The sequence below is a fragment of the Clarias gariepinus genome, chromosome 12, assembly GCF_024256425.1.
Source record: "Clarias gariepinus isolate MV-2021 ecotype Netherlands chromosome 12, CGAR_prim_01v2, whole genome shotgun sequence".
Classification (NCBI taxonomy): Eukaryota; Metazoa; Chordata; class Actinopteri; order Siluriformes; family Clariidae; genus Clarias; species Clarias gariepinus.
Window position 1 is genome coordinate 21,551,905 of NC_071111.1, and position 6,000 is coordinate 21,557,904.

The 6,000-nt window shown below is 40.6% G+C and overlaps 1 protein-coding gene across 2 annotated transcripts in view; it reads right to left on the minus strand.

The window, feature by feature from the left end:
• plxnb2a.1 (plexin b2a, tandem duplicate 1) overlaps window positions 1–2,222 on the minus strand; it is a 106,236-nt gene extending 104,014 nt beyond the window's left edge. The window contains exon 1 of one of the 2 annotated variants that reach the window (XM_053508674.1): window positions 1,608–2,222. The gene's annotated coding sequence lies outside the window, so the exon portion shown is untranslated. The remainder of the gene's footprint in view (window positions 1–1,607) is intronic. The other variant, XM_053508673.1, reaches the window with a different exon arrangement.
• Between the last annotated feature and the right edge of the window lie 3,778 nt (window positions 2,223–6,000).

Sequence of the window (6,000 nt, forward strand, 5' to 3'; positions counted from 1 at the left end):
ATTTGCAACTGAGAACTACATTGTGATCTTGATTATATTTGTTGGGAATTTCACAAGAAAACAGAAACTTGTTACTCAGGGCCTGGCACGCAATGTGATTAGAAACACATTAGGCGTTTTTTATTACTTTGTAAAGGCCACGGTATACGAGGGCAAGACACGATGCATATAAAACTGAACACGAAAAGACAACTGATAAAATCACGCTAATACAGCTTATGGGAGTAATGGGGGTGTTGTGGAGTGTTTATAACCTACATTTACTCCTTGTGCTAATGGATGTATGTTTGTGTGTGCATGTGTTTTTTAGATCACCTTCTTCATTGATTGAGTGAAAATTAGTTTACTTAATTTACATTCACTCTATGCCACTTATCCTGGACAGAGTCCCCAGGAGGATATCTCAGGCTATACACCCTGGACGGGTTGCCAATCAATCACAGGAGACACAAACAACCACACACAGACACTACGGGTTTATCTGAATTCCTTCGGACTGTTGGAGGAAACCGAAGTACCCGGAGAAAACCCACCAATTACATGGAGGACATGCAAATTTTATAGAAACAGACCCACGTCCCTAGAGGTGCTAAAGATTACAACACTGGGCGACTAAACCTAGCTTTCTGTAGAACCTTCCTTCAGGAAGTTACCCGAACATCAATTGCACAGCGGCACGGTCATGTAGTGTTTAGCACTGTCGCCTTGTTTCTCCAGGGTCCAGGTTCAATTCCCGCCTCTGTGTGCATGGAGTTTGTATGTTCTCCCCAAGCTTGGTGGGTTTCCTCGGATACTCTGGTTTCCTCCAACAGCCCAAAGACATGCAGATTAGACGAAGTGGAGTTCCCAAATTGCCCACAGTGTATGAGTGTGTGCCCTGCGATGGATTGGCACCCTGTTCAGGGTGTACCCCGCCTCATGCCCTAAATCTCCTGGGACACACTCCGCGACCCTGAATACAGGATAAGGCGGTATGGATGATAATGGGTGAGTGATCCATTGCACAGACATTTCTGTTGCACAACACTTTTTGCTTTAGATGTACAATGACAAAAACATGTTGAGCAGTGTTTTTTTTTCTTCACTATTTAAAAGCCAATCCTACTGAAGCTAAGAAACAATGCCACTGTTGCCTTAAACCAGCTTCGTCCAGTTAGTAAAACTCCAACCACTGTAGCTTGTAAAACAGGCTTAATGGCATTGAAAGGAAATGGCTCTATTATTATTGTTATTATTATAAAACATTTATACTAAACCTGAAGCACTGCGTTGAGTTAAACAGTCTACAAAGTATATAGAATAACTACAACAACAACAAAAAAAATCGTTTTGGGATAGCGTCGCTGGTTTAAAATAACATCAAATCTCAATCAAGTCTTATCAATATGTGAATTAAACTTTTTATTTTATAAACGAACGTCATGAAACCTAAACAAGGGTGTTTTTTATTTGCATTGAGTAAACAAGAGTGTCAGAACAGTCGCATAAATGTGCTGAGGCGGATAGAAAACACCTTTCCGCGGGTTAAATGTCTCGCGTTTTGTAAGGAAAACGCTACAGTAAACAAACAAGCGGCAAACAAGCAAACAAGTAACGCGCGTGCTCACCTTTGAAGTTGGGTCGGTGTTGAGGAACACTGTAGCGCGAGCCTGGGCTCAAAGCAACTTCTTCATTGTATCCTTTGAATTCCTTTTGATCAGGAAACAAAAATGTCCTTTTTTTGCGCCAAGAAAAGAGAGACAAGAGAGACGCTACACCACTCCGGAGCTGTAAATCCGAGGACTCACTCAGTCTCTCTCTCTCTCTCTCTCGAACTGCCGAAGTGCAAAGGGTTTTTTTTTCCTCCCACCCTCTTTTTCCTCGAGATCACGTGACCTCTTGTTTTTACAGGTAAGCAGAAATGACGCGGATGTGCAACGCACCTGAGAAGCCAGCAGCTTACAAACCGCTCTCTCTCTCTCTCTCTCTCTCTCCACAAACTGGTTTTCGTGTAGCTGCAGCTTCGCCCCTGAGAGCCGCTCAGGAGAAACAGGAGGGCAGGAAAACTCGCCTCCCCCCCGAGCACCGCTGCTCTGATAGGCTGCCGAGGACCGAGAGGGTCGTTCGTGTGGCGGGTGACAAACACAAAACGCGGAATGCAAATAAACAAGGGAGAACCAGCGAGTCGTGTGAACACACACACACACAAATAAAAGTTATGAATGGTTCAGAGTGAGTGGGCGTGGCTACCGCGGCCACTTCATTAGGATATAATTAAACGGAAATGGCCGGCACTTGTTAGCATTCCTACAAGTTTTTCCCAAATGGAAACACACTTCCATACATACACACATACACACTCTCTCTATCGCTGTCTCTAATACTATGGCCGATCTTTTCACCGCCTACTGGAACAAAAGCAATCCCTTCCCTTCCCGCTTTAAGCTCATGATCGCTGTTTTTGCGTCGGTTTAATCCATGTTTGAAAACTCTGAGAGGGTTTCTCACATCTTCCTCAAGTGGGCGTCGTGTGTTTGAGAAAGCTTTAAATACTGAGGCATTAATCTGTAAAGAGAGTTGTTAAATTGCTGGTGGTCTAGGTGTGTGTGAGAGAGAGAGACAGAGAGAGTTCTTTTATAGGACTAAACGTTCCCACAAATACCTGATTGTGTGTGTGTGTATGTGTGTAAGAGAGAGAGAGAGAGATCTCTAGTGTCCCCACAAAGATACTAATACTGGACATGTTTGACTTCCTGGTGGCCATGCTTTGATATCTTGGTGTCTACAAAATGTCCTCACAAGAATACCAATAGCTGACAGGCTTGACTTTGTGGGGACATCTGGTTTGTCCCGACATGGAAAAAGGTGTTTAAAGGAATAGGTATGTGTGTCGGTGTGGGTGTGCTTATATAGCTAGAGTTCTTGTTGGGGAGGACCAAGAAAAAATATACCTGACCTTGTTTGATTTTGTGGGACATTTAGTTTGTTGGGCTTTTTTTTCTTCTTTTCTTCAGTGTATGGGTGTGTGTGTGAGAGAGAGACATGCAGGCCAAATGTCCCCACAAAAATACCAGGATACACCTGGACACATTTGGACATTTGATTTGTGTGTGAGTGGGTAAGTGTGTGAGTGAGTGTCAATCCCTGGCATGCTTTGATAACTTGGTGTCTGCCAAATGTTCCCACAAGGACAGTGCAACAGCCAATAGCTGACAAGTTTGACTTTGTGGGCCCGTATGGTTTGTCTCAATATGGGAAAATTGCATTAAAAAGGGGTCAAGGAATAGGTGTGTGTGTGTGTCAGATTTCTTTTTGGGGACCAAAATGTCCCCATAAATACCAGACCAGGTTCATTGTGTGTGTGTGTGTGTGTGTGTGTGTGTGTGTGTGTTGGCATGCATTTGTAGCTTAATTGCCTAGTTTGGACCAAATGTCCCGATACTTGACAGGTTGGACTGTGTGTGTGTGTCAGTGAAAGTGTGTGAGTGTCGGTCCCCGTGGGCATGCTTTGAGATCTTGGTGGAGACCAATATATGATAAGTTTGACTTTGCAGGGACATCTGGTTGCCCTCAACATGGCTTGGAAAAGAGGCTCTTTAAAGATTATTTGGACTGTATGTGTTAGTATAATATTAATTATCTGCGGTAATGAAAGGGGTGTTTGTGTGTGTGTGTGTTCCAACTAAAGGATTTGAATGATTTATGATTATGCTAACATGTCTGAGGGGTGAAAGTGTTGTCCTTGCCCTGTGGACTTGAACAGATGCGCTTTTTTTCTCTTCCCTCATTTGTTTCTCTCCAGCTGCCAGCATCTCCATCACACGACACACACACCCATGCATACACTGTTCGTTCTCAGAGCCCTACATACAGAGCCTTCTCATTTTCTATAAAGACATGAGCAAAGGGTGGGGGGGAGCAAAAGAATAATGACGGCTGTCATGAAAAGTGAGACAGGTCTTTACATGCTGAGTATTCTATAATTGGAGCCCTTTGTTCGGGTAGAAAAGCAATAATCTGGCACTTTTGTCCCTCTCAATGGAGCTGTCACACTCCTTTTCACCAAATCTTGGAAAATGGCTGAATGAAAGGAGACAGCATCATAACAGTTCTGTCTTATATTACAGTAGACAATATGCAGATGAAATCAAAATATTTTTAAATATTCAAAGTGGTTTTACAAAATATTGTTAATCTGTTAATCAGGGATATACTTAAAAACTTAATAAAAAAAAAGTAATAAATAATTAAATAAAATGAAAACATAGATGCCATAAAATAATTGAAAGGGCCAGATTAAAATTGTGTAAATTTGTTGCCCTCTACTGGCTGGAAGTGTAATAACAATTAAAATGATCAATATAAAGTATTATCCATACGTTTTTTCATCTTGTATTTACAGGTATATAAAATTTTTTTTTTAATTATTATTATTTGTATTAATTGTTGTGTCAAGAGTTGGTCCACAATGCTTCCTGTGAGACGCGAGATTACCCGATGGACAGTCCAACATCAGAATGAGACTAGCCTACAGTATATCTTGTGAGGCAGCAGATAGAAGGAAAAGAGGGAGGAGAAGTCTGTGTGAGAGGAAAAATAATGTGACTATTTTTAGACATGCATAATGATCTGATTTTCTTTCCCTTCTTTCAGTGGTGAGCTAAATGAATGCTGTCAATATGATATATTGTGGAACATGTTTTGTTTTCCAGTGTGTAAAATCATTATAGCCATGCTTTATAAGTCTACAGATGCAAAACTGAACTTATACAGCCAAACACTTTAAAAAGTAAATACATGAATAAACAGACCGAGGACACAGGAGTTTTTTGGGGTGGTGTTATTTTAGGGTGCAAGTCCATGGTTCCCCTATTCCGCAGGTCTCTATAGAAAAGTCTATTGTGGATACAAAACTAGCAATTAAGTTGTAAGTGTAGCTTTTCTTTTTTCTGATCCAAGTGTTTTTGGTTAGTGTGCCAACAAAATTCCCGGTTTATTGTGAATAGTACGTTTGCTGTTTAGAATTGTAAAAGCAGAGGCTTTGCTGTTTGCAGTGAAAAGAGTCTTTGTCTGATAAAGCATCGCTGTTTACAAGTATTGGGTCAAAAAGGCCAAGGCTTGTATTTTTTTGTATAATCTACAGACGGCCATATTGCTTATGAACATATATGTTGGCCTTTAAACAAATCTGATAATCAGATACGTAGGGAGACCCTGAATAGCTATACCACAAGATCACAGCATGCTTTCTCTCTCCTTCACTCTGACACATTGCACATATCCATGCCTCATCAGTGTGCTGATTTCAAGAGCTAGATAATGAGAGATGACTGATTAACAAGCTAATTAAAAAAAAAAGAATCAAATGATTTGAGAACACACAAGAACACACATAAGGTTTGACTGTATAAAGAACAGTATTTTTAAAACTTCCTCTCGTAATCTACTAAATCACATTTCGATTATGTTTTCGAGTCATTCTGCTGAGTGGCTGAGTTTTTATAGCTGGTTGCGACCAAATAATAGACTCTGCGAAGCAGGAAAAATCCAATAAAAGCATTATGAATCTTTCATCAGAGTTAATATTGTCTTTTAGCTCACCTTTAGGGGCAGAACGATGCATTTCTTTATACTGAGGCAATATCAAAATTTTTATATGAGCTTTTTCTTTAAACACAATAAAATATTTATATTATTAAGAATTAAACTCAAAGTGGTGAAAAAAAGATTATAAACACTCTGGCCACTATGGTAATGGGTAGTGCCACCTTTGCTCCTAGAACAGTCTCAGCTTATGGCTTGCTGTATTCCACAAGATATTGGACACATTCCGTTGAGCTTCTGGTGCATGTTTACATGACTGGGTTAAACAATTTGGCCATACCTGTACATCTAACCTGCAAATCTCACGCTCTTTCACATGGATGCATGATACATCATGCTGGAAGGAGCCATTATGAGATGGTATACTGTGACCATGAAAGAAAACATGGCTAGCAAACAGTACGCAAATGCTAATTT